Genomic DNA, 13,851 nt, shown 5'->3' on the forward strand with positions numbered 1-13,851 from the left:
CAAAGTCCCAACAAGATACACCAGACGTAATTATTAGCACTTTGTATCCTTACAATGGAAAATAGCAAGAGTTATAAAGCTGAGATTATCCTAAATAAGGATTATTCAAGTTTTTTTGACCTTTATCCACAGAGGAACTTGTGGAGTCTCATTACTTCTGAAAGTGCACTGTATTTTAGTAGTATAAATACAGAATTAGGAGTCTCACAGCAGGTATCTGAGACTGACAAATTTTTATCTCTAAAATTTGCCAGTTACAATTTTGGAGTAGTGCTATGACTGCTTTTGTTCAAATTCTGTTCTAATACGGTTAAAAAATCTGCACTTCTAGTCATGGAAATAATTTGGTTTTAGCGAGTGTTTGGCTTGAGTTGTTACTTGATGAAGTTTCATATATAAAAATATAAAGCATGTAGTTTGTTATTAAATGTAAAGTCCAAATGATTTAAAGCCTGTGTCTAAAATGCGATTTAAGACCTTCTGATTCCTTACCAATTTTGGGATTGGCAGGTAGTCAAGTCTCTGATTAAAATTGGAGCAATTCATGTTCTTTTAGCCTGTTCAGCTCTGCAAGCATGGAAAGACCACCAAAGGTAAAAAACTGTCAGTAGAGGTCTTGTCCTCAGCCCTCCTGAAGGGAGCAAATGGAATAAGAGAAGGCATCCCACAGTTTATCTCTGGAGGATGTTATGTTTTGCAAGCTTTTTATGCTGTGAAGCAATAGCACAGTCTTGATGACCCAGCTGTCTGTACTGGGGTAGCTACTAGAACTCACTGCAACATCTTCTGTGTCCATTTAACTGGATTTCCTTCCCAAGTGAGCTCATCCCAGGTGCTGTCTCCTTGTATGGGAGACTATCTCTCCCAAACAAGAGAGACAGTCTTTGAGGTATTTATCACAGCGTGACCATTTGATTAACTGATCATGACAAAAGAAGTAGGCACAATGCTGAATAGTGGGCACTACAGAACCAAATAATGGAGAACTACATTCATGACCCATGTCTGGACAATGGATTGTAGTTGTATATATGTTACCTTTCAGGTGTTTGATGGCGCTTAGCCTATGCTTTGTTATGTTCTGTTCTTATTATTTGTAATTTTCAAGAAAGTAAGGAATTTACTTTCCTGCACTAAACCCATCAGCTAGGATAGCTTAGGAAAGTGTTGATTTCACACATAAGAAACCAAAAGAATTGCACTGATGCTGCTCCTTTTCTGGGAATTGTGGTACATTATTTGTGTAGGGGGACAAAAAGACAAAGGTCACATTATTTCAGAGGTCAAGCCTGTCTCTAGTAAATGACCTTTAATTTTTGTCTAACATGGGGTTGTTGCACAGTACTGGATACTGTGAGAGACAGCATGCTGAAAAAATTAATGTGGGATGTGATGCACTATAACACTTAGGTTAGACCTGAAGAAGATAAAAAAAAATCACATGAAAGCAGGTTCCAAGAATGTCACTAATACATTTGGGCTGATTGATAGGTAACTGCCTGATTTCTTGTTTTCTTTTGTCAAGCTCCCTGTACCAGCAAGAGTTTTAAATGGCAGAATTTTTAGTCTCATTTTCTGTATGTGAAACTTCCATGGGTTGAGGAGAAATCTGGTGTAGCTGCAGAATTCATCCCATATCAGTGAAAATATGTGGTTTGGGTCTAGGAGGACAGATCATCTGGAATCTAACTTCAGGCAAAACAAAGCATTTCAAGAAAGACAAAGAGAAAGGGATACAACTGGCATGCCAGCTTCTTGGGAAACCAATAAAAAGAATTCATTCTTATGTAAGATTTAAAACACTACTCTTAAGTTTTCATGAGTGAGTTTAAGCTAGCTGGGACCTTCAGGAATAGATGCACTCACCCTATGAAGTTTATCACCCGATTTATAAAAGGCAGTATTTATCCTATTTTTAGGTTGCTAAATCTAAATTTTAAAAATTTGTCTGGTTTTTTTTTTGTTTGTTTGTTTTTTTGTTTTTTTTTTTCTTGATGTTCCTTAACATCACTCAAGATATGATCATATAATATTGATTGTACTGTAGGCCAGAATTGTGGAATCATTCTCAGTCCTTTTCTTACATCTCTTTCTTATGCCTAGATTCCTATTTGGAAGAAAAATGTCCCCAGATTTATAAATATCTAGCTCTGAAAATGGTAGTGACTGCATGTAATCTCCATTTTTATCCTGCAGAGGGTGAGTAGAAATCCTTTGGGTGCGTGTTGTATATGTTAATGCTTTGGGCTATTGCTTAGCACTTCAGAATAGTTCCTCACTCATTTTCTGTAGCCAACTACTTGTAGATCTTTGCAGATTTTAGAGCTAAAAAAAGCCTGCAAAATTATAAACATGTTCAGTCATGTGAGAATCTATCAATCTAGTACATCTTGGAAATGCAAACCATATTTGAAAGGAAAATGATAAATGAGAAGGCATAATGAATCTAAACCTAAGACTGTACTTGAGGTTTGCTTAGTCCTTTCTTGGCCAACACCTAAATCTTTTCTTCCACTGCTCCATATCTAGGGTGCCAGCTGTGTGGATAATGTGGATGCTTCTTTCCCATGTCACATATTCCTCCTGTGGCTTAGCATTCTCTGTAGACAAAACCAGTAGAACTAAAAAGGGTAAGGTGGAATTATTCTCTTGCTTTCTGATGGCAAGGTAAGACTTTCATGTGTGTCTGCCCAAGCTGAGGAATGACTGCTTGGGAAGGGTGGATAAAAAATACTGAAAGAAAATTCACTCAGCATGAGGAACAGTTTAGGCCATTGCCTCTGGAAAACACAAGTTATGCTGTTTATCATCTAGTCTCTCCTTCTCATTTACTCTCTTGTTCGTTCTCCCTGAATCTCTCTACTTGACTTTAGTTTTCTTTGCTCATATTGTTATTAGGCACATTTATGGGAAACAGGATTTATGGTCTCCTCCTGCTAATAAATGTTAAAGACTATGACTTAAAGTGGAGAATACACAGCAGGAGATGATGAACTCTTAATAAACAAATATCCTGTTTTCATGCAAATATTCTTAGTAACACAAACAAAGCAGAGAAGGAAATGCAGCCAAAGTGTTATAAAAGCTGTGGTGCAATTAAATAGGAGGGATTTCAGAATTTTCCAGAGGGCAAGAGGAGTTTCAAGTTATCCTTCAGACTTTTCCAACTTATTCCTTCAGATGGTTTCATCCCATAATGTTGGATGGAGGGCTGGAAAAAAAGAATTGGAAAAATGACAAAGTAACCTGAGAACTTTGCAAAATTCTCAGCCCCTGTCTTGTTCCATATCTTCTCCTCAGTGAGAGATTCTGACCTTAGAGTTTGGCAGACTATATTGTGTGAGGGTTTGGGAGTTTTTAAAGAGTTTCTATGGTCATGTTGTTGTCCTCATTCTGGTGAAAATACCATCTTCCTCCACAGCCATGAGCATGATGATATATGCAAAAGGTATTAATCCTAGTTAATTGGTATTAACATTATGTCTAACATTTATCCATAATAACATGCTGGAATAAAATCTAAAAGTTTCACTGATGGTGTAATAAGTGGCATAGAGACCTGGGGAATGATTAACGAGAAAGGAAAATCTAGATCATATGGTCATCTGGATGCAACAAACAGTATTCTGAATATGGCCAAAAACTTCTTACATCTACTAGCCAAAGGGACAGCTGTAATTAGAGGAGAGGTGTCTCTGACTTGGAAAAAGTGAATAAAGAATTGGGAATCAAAATGGGTAATAACTGATTGCTACCTTCTGGACTACTGCTGTGTCCAAAAGAACTGATATGATCTGTACGCAAACAAGCAAAGGAATCTCAAGACACTTTTCATTTGGTCTTGATGCAGTGGCTGTTGGGCTTTAGTGTGCCCAAGCATCAATAATTCAGGTTGGATGGTGAAAAACTGGTCAGAAAACAAATGTCAGTATCAAGAAAGGATTACGAAACATACATGTTTTGTATTTATATTTATTTTGTTTAACCTGACTAAGAGAAACTTAATGGGTACTGCAGTCGTTGCTGATGCATAGTTATAAAGTGACTATAACTTGAAAATTGGGATCACTAATGTAGCACGGAAAGGGTGTCAGAAGATCCAATGACAGCAGGTTGAGACCTGGATAAGCTCAGAAAGAAGATGAACCTTTTTAGTTACCATTGGAGCAATTTTCTAAGGGTCGGTGTGGAATCTGTCGTGCCACCAACTTTTACATCAGGATTGTGCACTTTTTAATAAAAGATAATCAAAATATTCCCATTCATCCAGAGTGTATTTTTTTGCTCTTTGGGTCAGCTGCACCACAGAGCAAATTAGTGTCAATTTTTACACACTTTCTGTCAAGTCAGTCTTGACACAACCTTTGAGCCCAAATTAATATCTGAACTTTTGTTGCTTGTCCAGATCTTGCTTGTGGATCAAACCAAAGTGTGGTTCATGAAAACACTTGAAACTCACAGTCATTTGTATAACCAAATTTGCAGCTGGCTTCAAACCTTCTATTGTGTTGAAACAATATCTGGCTTCAGCTATCTTTTACTTGGGGGGAGTCTGAATTTAAACTTCACAACTTGGGAGCTTCTGGTTTGTTTTTTTTTTGCTACACTCATGGGATTGCAGACGGTATACTGTTGTATAAATGCCACATGGTTATTGACGTTGGCAAGGGATGCTTTCTGTCTGCGGAAATAATACAACAGGTTATTTCCGAAATATTTGTACCATCCTTGGAAAGACTATTGGACAGATGAAACTCCCTGATTGTATGTTGTTACATCATCATCATCATTCTTATTTTTATAAGATGACTTGGGATTTGCAATCTATGCCTTAAATAATTTGGTACTTTGAATTTAAATTCTGATTAAGAATCCTCAAGCTAGCAGGCTTACTTGCTTTACTTTTTAAAAAATATAAAATAAATTTAATTAATTTTAACCAATTTAATTTATTTTCTTACAGAAAAGAAATACAAATATGTGATATATTCTCAATATATTTTATTTTCTCATGATTAATGTTATTGATGTATATTGATTTCTGTTATATAATCCTGCTTGAAGGATCAATACTATTTCCTATGTGGTGTGAGAAGGTAGTGGATTTTGATTGCCAGATATGATAGTACATCCAGTAGTAAAATGTTACCATATAGCACATTCAGCTTTGCTGTCTTCCCTAATACACTGGAAAATATGTTAACGACTTCAGTTTTTTAAAATACTGCCAGGACAACTGTGGGCATTGCATGCTTTCGAATTCAAAGAAAACACATAATTTCAAGTTAACCCACATTTTAGTCTTATAAACTTTTGATTAGGAATGAGTAAAACCTTCTACAAGAATAATAATAAAAAATACATATATAAAGCATCTGTTGCAGTTTATGTAACATGATCTGTAGTACATTTAATTTCTATGTAAAGATTTATATAAAATTGTACGGTCTGATTTAAAGGGACATTATGCACATTAAACGAACTAGTTTTGCAGTAGTGCAAGTAGCATCCCGATGTTTCTGTATTTTCAGAGCTTGTAATTTAAGTGTCAGGTGCCAAGGTTTATTATTTTTTCACTTGAGTGTGTTCCCACAGTTCTCCTCCATATTAGTTACTATTTGGATTGCTCTTGTGGAGGAAGAGCTCAGCCATTGGCTTTTATGTCCTACTCCTCTGTCAGAGGCTGGTGTTCGCACAGCAGTGTACTGTGCAGTAGTCAACTTGTTACTCTCTTGACAGCACTTACACCACAGTCTTCTAGCCTTTATTTGAGCTGCTATGGAGAGCACTAGGTTGCTAGTTATCTAGAGAGCTTTTTAAGAGCACACAGTGGAATTAGGTAGTCAATGTCTGGGTCTTAACAGTGACTGAGTGCACTTTTGTACATCATTCCCCAAACTCTGGCTTTTCCAGTAACAGTGAAACATCAGCTGAAAGACTACATCCACTTTCTCCAAACCTCTCTAAAAGATGTGAAAAGAAGTTTTTTAAATTTTGGATCAGCAATGTAAGTGGATTGAAATTTCCTGAAGTTAAACTTCATGAACTTTTGGATTATTTCCTCTAATGATTTTACTGGAAATGATGCCTTTCATATTTGTTTGCTGTCCTTTCAAAAATGTGTTTATCTCCTGGTAACATGGAAACATATTCCGTAATACTTTGTCCAAAATATAAGATGTTAAATTTGGCCCCCTCAATAGGCATTCCAATTTAATTTTTGTGCAACAGCTTTTGTTGTTTGATATAATGGCTTCTGGACCTATACTTGGTGCCCCAGCCTGATCTCATTGTCAGCAACGGAAAAAGTATGTAACTCTCTTGAAAACAGATGAAGATCTAAACTGGCCCTTTGGTGAAAAGCTGCTTGTTTTGGAGATCATTATTTTTTCTGGGTTTTGAGGTATTCTGCTAGCATTTAATTTCTGTTTAGGGAATCTGTAATAATCTTGTTGGTTTGCTTGATCTGATTTCTCTAAAAGTTGTTACACTGGCTCTCTAGAGCCTATTCAAATGTTTTTAGCACTACTTGCTCAAGATTTTGCTTGTTAAGATGATGATCCTGCATGACTGCAAGGCCTGTAATGGCTAATGTTCAGGAATGTGTAACAGTTTTGAGTAGGTTTTGATTCAACTTGTCTAATACCTGCCTCTTTCTTCACCCTGCTTTCTGAATATCTTGAAAAACTCTGTATTTGAGATCTCATTACATGATATTATGGTGTACTGCTGGCAAGATCACCCCAATATGCTCTGCCCCAGGTCTTGATTGACCCTTAATATGTTTGGAGAAAGAGAAGGAAACACACAGGCACACACAAATATCTTCAATTTTTCGAACTTTGTATTCTCTTTTTCAGTATTAATACTCGTGCCTTCAAGCACACCAAAGGTTTTTACAATCCGTGCATTTATTTATTACTCCTGTTAGCCCATGTGCTATCCCTGGCTCCCTTTCACCTCTCGGTGAAATTAACACGGTTAATTTTTGATTAATTGTACTTCCTCACTGATATTCTCAGCAACATTCTAGCACAAAATTAAATTTTCTTATTCTTGCTTGGGAAGCTCTGTTTGTTTGTTTGTTTCTCTTGTCAAAGCAAACATCTGCTTTTGCTCCCTCACTACATGAACCTGGGCTATGCATTTAATATCTTCTCTCTCTGGAGCTTTTCCAGAAGAATACTTATTTTCCCTCCCCTTGAATTTTTTTCTTTAAAGCTCATCTGTAATACCTGTATGAAAGCACTGAATATGGGGCACAGATGCAAGAAGTCAGCATTTTCTTACCTGTTTAGAGTTATTCAGAAAAATACAAATCTTCGTGTCATATTTGTGCATGGTATCTTCATTTATATAATTTTCTTTAATACTGATTGGTGTTTGATCTAGTGCGTCTATTAAAGAAGGTACAGAACTGGAAGAGAAAGAGAGAAAGACAATGAGAAGTCTTTCATGAAGAATGAATAAATAGATACAACTCTGCAGATGATGCAGGAAAAAAGGGATAAAGGTCTGTAAACTGATAAATGTGATGGAGAAGGGAGTGGAAGAGGGAATGATTGCTTGTTGTCTTTTCTAATAGAAGAACTAGGGCTTTAAGTACAACTGGCCAGCAGCAGGCTCAAAACCAACCGAAAGGACTAATTTCACATAAAGGATTACTCTGACCTGGGGCACTGTGGATGCTTAAAATTGCCTGACTTGTGAAAGTTATCAAGTAAACCTATTGAAGAAAAAAGAAGGGCACAGCACTGAGACACTGGATTTGGTTTGGAAATATCCTGTTTCCTATCTCACTGGAGAGTGCATTAGGGGAAATATTACCTCATGCTTCCCTAGATATCTACAGGATGGCTATGGGAGGAGACAAGATGCTGGATTAGAAGGGAATATTAGTCTTACCTGGCTTGTGCATTGCCTAGAGAAATTTAATTCTCTTACTACCTCTGCTGCAGAACTTTAAAATATTCAAGTAGCCTGAACTCAACTTTGCCAATGGGCAGTAACTTAATTGTCATGGTTTAAGCCCAGGCCATAAATCAGAACCACGTAGTCTACTCCCCCCCACCCTTTCTTCTCCTCGCTCCTGAAGGGATGGGAAGGAGAATTGAAAGAATCTAACTCCCCGTGTTGAGATAAAAACAGTCCAGTAACTAAGGTATAACACAAAACCACTACTGCTACCACCAATAATAATAATGATAAGGGAAATAACAAGGGAAGAGAACATGATACCACCCGCTGATTGATACCGATACCCAGGCCAACCGAGCAGTGCCCTAGCCTTTCCGGGTAACTCTCAGTTACATCCTGGGCATGACATGCTGTGGTATGGAATACCTCTTTGGCTAGTTTGGGTCAGGTGTTCTGTTTCTGCTTCCTCCCAGCTTCCCCTCCTCCCTGGCAGAGCATGAGACTCAGAGAGTCCTTGGTCAGACTAAACGTTTGAGCAGTAACTAAAAACATTGGTGTTATCAGTGTTGTTTCCAGGCTGAAAGTCAAAAACACAGCACTGCACCAGCTACTAGGAAGGAGACCAAATGACTGCTACTGCTGAACCCAGGACACTTACTATAACTAACTCTTGTTGTTTAGAAGGTAGATAGATGTCTTATACAATCTTGTGGTTTATATTGCTTCCGTTGTTGGTTGAGACAGTTCTGTGAAGATGTCTTCACATGTCATGAAGTAAGCTAAGTAGTAGATTAGCTTGTAATGACAAACTGATTTGGCAGTCTGAAGCTCTGTTCCTGCCCCTGAAGTGATGTATCAACATTCTTTTGCCTTCCTTTCTCTGCTTCTGCATGTTTCCACTGGGCAGTTTCCCCTGCCTGCTGTGTTTGTTTCCATCCTTGGTATTTGGCCAAGCATGTTCAGTTACAGTCCTGATTCCTCTTACAAAATGTCTTTGCTTCTCAGTCTCTAGCTGGTCTCCATCCTCACACTTCCAGCCTCTGCATCCAGTCACAGATTCCCTCTTTCAGATTTAAGCCCAAGTGTCACATAGGATAAAAATTGTCATCACAAGTTCTCTACTTATACTTTAATTGCAGGAAATGTTTTGCTCAGCTGCATGTTAATAGTGTGCTGAAAGTAGGAGGAGTCTTCAGGGAAATTTGCAGTTCAATTCCAACTTCCAGTTCATGCTGGACTTCCTTAAACAGTCTTTTTTCTTGATAGGAGCCTGGGTGGGCAGAGTATAGGCAGGTTTTTATAGGTGTAGATGAAAGACTGTCCTTGGCAAACAACAACTTCCTTTCCTAATTCCAGGCTTTGTTTCACAGCCAAATTAATAAGGAAAGATTATTATTTTATTATTTTTTTCAGCAGGAACAAAAATCCTGTGTTTTCTCCTGTCTGTTCCTTAGAAACAGGTAAATGGTTTTGGCTGAAGTTTCCAGAAGAAGTCTTGTGAAGCAGACCCCCTGCTTTGGGAATCGTCAGCCCTAAAGTCACATTTGGCAGAGTTGTGTGTGAAACAACACTATTCCAGGAAGTACTGAGCTTCTTTAACGTTAAGCAGAGTGTCAAGTCTCACAAGCCATACACTGTCTGGAATGTTTTTAAAATTCTGAGTGTAACTTTGAAATTAAGTAGAACTCTGGTAAGCTAATTCCCTATAAAACATTTTTGGTAGGTTCTGCCTTGAAAGCATTAATGGCATGATGGTGTAGCCGTTTGTGATTCTGGACAGATTGTCAACAGGGTGCTTAAAATTCTAAGTCTCAGCATTGGTTGCCTGCAGAGATTGTGCAGGAGTGTTAATCAGTAGACCAAAATAAAGTAACTAGATTTTTTTTCCTTATATTCTGTTATGAATCATGTCCTTATGTCAATTAAAAACACCTGTGCATGTCTATTTTCAAATGATTTATATACATGCATCTTCTTTCTTCTCAAATATTCCAGTGAATCTTAAGCTGGTGTGTTAATGCTTGGTATTTCTCTGTAGCTGGAAAAAAATACTGATTAAGTATGGAACATTCATCCCAAGGATTTTATGTGGTAGAAGATAATGAGAGACAGTTGTGAAATCATCTGATACTATGGTTTAGAATTATAGATGGAGCAGTGGAGAGGCCTTTAGCTGAGATTACCTGAGTGTGATAGAGTGATGGGAGCTTATCAGGAATTTTACGGAAATCTCTTTTTTTCTGACAAATTCTTCACTAAGTGGTATATACATAGTAATCAAAGCAGCAATAGGACAGGAATTGTTTCCTTCCTTCCAACCATTGCCTTTCAGTGTGTTGCAGAGAAGTCTGATCTTTCAGTTTCTTTCTGAGAACAAATTCTGTGTGAAATCTGATAGTGTAAGAATCTTTGTTTTCAATTTAAAAGAGGAGAGGAAAATGTGACACCAGGAGGTTTCTCTCTGTCTCTTTTTTTTTGGGGGGGGGGGGCACAAGATATGGATGTATTTCAGTAGTTTGTTGGTCACTAGAACAGAACAATTATACAGATCATATTATCAGAAAATACCATAGAAAGTTAGGTTCCTGAATTTGGCCATGAATGTGATTAATAGGATTTGCCAGCAGAGCACTCTACCTAAACTGGTCCGTTGATTTAAGTACAAGTGCTTGTGGAAAACTTCCTAATGATAATAATTGTTACCATCCTTTTTTCTTTTTTTTTCATACACTCGAATTTTTTGCTTTTGTAATATTTCTCTTATCTTCATTCAGCCTCCCCTGTATGTCTTTGCTCAGTATATGCTTTCTGCAACAGAAATTTATCACTAAGAATTTGTCCAGATTCACAGTCACACTTAAGTCAGTGCTTTTACCCTTAATTTTTTGAGTTATGTGGGAGAGGACCTTATGTTTGACATCACAGAGCTCGGTAAAACTTGGCCATTAAAACACTGGTTCCATTGAGAAACATCTGGAGGGCAATCAATAGTTCTATATATCCTGCTAGACTACACTTAGCATATCCAGCCTCCTGGTCTTTCTCTTTGTGTTCTGCTTTGCAAAAACCTGGCTATCCTTACAGAAATGTACAAACTCAAGAACAAAATGGATGCACTCCATGTTCCTAAAAATGTCATGTATTGGCTGTGCTGAAACTGTATGTATGTTTCCTTGGCTGTAGCAGTGACTGGTTTTTATGTTGCTCTTCACCATACTGATGCTAAAGTTAAGGACTGAAAGGCCCCACAGATATCTGGTTCTTTTGCTGTTACCTCTGGGCACCTCTTCTGTATAGAGTATTTCTTATGTTTTAGTTGCATTTTAAATGGCTCAGATGTCAGGTTTCTGTAATTTCTTTTGGACCTTTTCAATAATATACGAAATAGCTTGCTTAAGATTAACAAATGATGTTATCAAACTAGAATTTCCTTTTCCATTCACCATGTTCCAGGTTTTAAGAAGAAACCTTTTTCCTCTCTAGGTCAGCATCCCTCTAAAAAAAAAAGGCTGCTTTGGGTATGTGTCAATATATTAAGCTGCAAAGAAGCTATATAAATATCATCTCAGGGAATTTGTCCAACCCTGGAGATAATTAATGATCTGGTAATGTTTCTAGTCTTCATTTTAAAACAAATCAAACTGTCTTATTTATTTGATTACCTGTAAATATCCAACCAGGGTTAAAGGAGTCCTTATTCTGTGACCAGGATCTGGCCCATATCCCCTGTCCTACAACGTGGGTTTGAGCTTGTCCATTGTTGTGAGCAGTTATCAGCATGCCAATATCTTCCTTAAGAAAGGGGAAAGGAGGCACTTTAACAAAACTTCTAAAACCATTGATAATGACTTTAAATATTTTTCTTTACATGGTCTACAGAAAAGTTAGCTAAATGCTACTTAGCTATCAGTGTGGGATTCAGTCCAGATTCATCAGGTGTCTCTGACAAAAGAAAGGCTAAAACTGGGCATCTTGACTTTGAAACCAAAAGCAGCTGATGTCTTTTCACATAAGCAAGACAAACATTTCTATTCATCAGGGGCACTACAGTCATCCATATGCATGTGCACGTATATGGGATTAAAGGCTCTAGTTCTCATATAGTGAGTGCTGGTGGGAAGCTGGCAGCAGCCAGCTTTCATTTTCCTGTTTTTTTGTGGTCCTGCTTCATCTGCTGCTCCTTGGGTTTCTCTCCTTTCCACTGGGTGCAATGGACACAGGAATGAATAGAGGGAAAGAACCGACATATGTTTAGTTTTTTTAACCAGGCACCAAAATCACAAATTTCATAAAGTTTCCACCTGGAAATATTAGGACAAAATTAAGTGACGTGGAAATGCCAAAACTGAAAAATAACACTAACAGAAATCTGAAGGAAGAACTGTGCTGTTCCCTCAGTGACATTTGTGTAGATGGTGTGTAGGCCAGAATTTGGCCCCTGTACATTACTAAGTTATCAATCTTATGTCTTCTGAAATCTGAATGTTTAGGCCATTTACAGATTGAAAAGTTCAATCAGCAGTAGATTTTGCATACACTAATATGTTAGCATCAAATCTAACTTTGTGGTTTTCAACTGTATCCAGGATATTCTGTAATTAGTTGTTAATAAGCTTGAGACATGTTTACAGCAAGATGCACAGAGTGACATCCGTTCTGTTACAAAACCAAAGTAAACTAAATAGGTTCCTACCTTCTATCTGTGGTTTGCCTTGAAAAGGCAGGAGATGCAGTGCACAAAACAGGATAAAGAAGAATCTACTGAAGTGGAAATCTGTTAGTTGAGTTCATCAATAATCAGAAAGAATAGAAAGCTGAGAGGCAACATGATGAATGCAGCTTGCTCAATGTAAAGTGAGACTTTAATGAAAGATAGTTAAACCATTGTCTACCCTTCAGTTTTCTCATCAGTATTCTGCCTTATGCAGTGGGAACATCCATTAATTACAATGGAATCATTACTAGGTAAAAATTGTAACCATGGCTATGGATGATGTACGACAACTAGCAATGCTGCTCGCACAGCAAAACAGCACAAAGAGGACCGCCACTTATACATGTCATCACTGCATTCATAGCCTGATTCCTGAACTCTGTGATTAAACACTGTTGAATATCTTCCCCCACTATTCTCTCTCTTGCCTGCTTTTATTTCCTGTGAAGATCTGGACCTCTGTTCTTTGCATCTCCTGCAATGGCTCAAAATCCTGCTTCTTGGTTTTTTCAACCTGCCATGTCCAGTAATCACACACAGAAAATGCTTATGCAAGCCAGTTGGCTTAGATTTCTGTCTTAAGGGAAGAGTGCATCTGTTTTTTGGATTAAATCATGCTTATAAAGTCATGCTTATTCAGTTGACGGAAAAAATGCATAATTTAAAGCTTTCAGTTGCTCTTGTGCTAAAAGATTTCAGAGCCTTAATCCACCCTCATTTTATCCTTCTAGAGCAATACAAAATTAGAGTTCATTATGGTGATCCAATCTCTCCTTTTGTCTTGATTGGAAATGCAGTAAATTCTTTGCCAGGGATGTCTACTTCCCTGAACAAGCTTTTCAAGGCTTGCGAGCTATCTTTTGTTTTCCCAGTAGGCTAATTAGGGTGGATTAGAGTCCATCAGATAAACCCTAGGGATGAGCCAAAAGCTCAAGGGAAAGGTAAATTGCAATGCCAAAAACTTCTACCTTTGCAAGAACTACTGCTCTTAGGCACAAGGTGGAGGAAAGACCGGTACAGTTGCAAAGGCAATTTTGTTCTGCAACAGGATAACACCCTAAATGTGGAACATGAACTCACAACTAGAGCTGTTGATTTTTTGGTTGGCTTGTTCCAATAGCATTTGTTTTGTTACTAATATGCAGGCAAGTTTCAAAATAAAGTGTGGGTTTGAATACAAAATGTTTCATTAGAAAAATATCAAAGTGGCAGTGTTCCCC

The sequence above is a fragment of the Pezoporus occidentalis genome, unplaced genomic scaffold (genome assembly GCF_034315485.1).
Source record: "Pezoporus occidentalis ecotype Australia unplaced genomic scaffold, CSIRO_AGI_Poc_V1 ctg172, whole genome shotgun sequence".
Lineage (NCBI taxonomy): Eukaryota > Metazoa > Chordata > Aves > Psittaciformes > Psittacidae > Pezoporus > Pezoporus occidentalis.